A 495-nucleotide genomic window follows, 5' to 3' on the forward strand; every position below is an offset into this window, starting at 1 on the left:
TCTCCCGGCGGCCGCCGCCTCCGCGCGCGTCCGGCAGCCGTCCCCCCACCCCCGGCCCTACTCGGGCCCGGCCTCTCCTCGGCGCCCCGGGGACAGCCCCTGCCCTCCGCCAGCTCCTCGCGGTTCTTGCTGCCTGCCGGTCCTGGACGCCCGTCCCCTTGGCCTGGAAAGCCCCGCTCCCCAGCCCTGGCCCGCCAGTCCTAGGCTCTCCTCAGCCTACAAGCAGCCTTGGCTTCTGAGGACGTCCCCCCCACCCCGACGCCCCGTGTCCAGCAGTCCCAGCCCCGACTCCTCGCTAGCTTATCCTCATTCTGCCACTTGGCCCTTTTAGACCCTCACGCCAGCCCCCGGTCCCTGTCCCAGCCCCCGTATCAGCGTCCTCAGTCCCCAGTTCCAGCCCCTTATGTCCCCTTCCGCCCCCCATAGAAGCGCCCCTCCGCCTCGTAGCCCGTTTCTTGACCCCAAATACCAGCTCTCCTTCTGCCCCTAATACTA

The sequence above is a fragment of the Carlito syrichta genome, unplaced genomic scaffold (assembly GCF_000164805.1).
Source record: "Carlito syrichta isolate Samal-C Ts95f unplaced genomic scaffold, Tarsius_syrichta-2.0.1 Scaffold312152, whole genome shotgun sequence".
In the NCBI taxonomy this organism is placed as follows: Eukaryota; Metazoa; Chordata; class Mammalia; order Primates; family Tarsiidae; genus Carlito; species Carlito syrichta.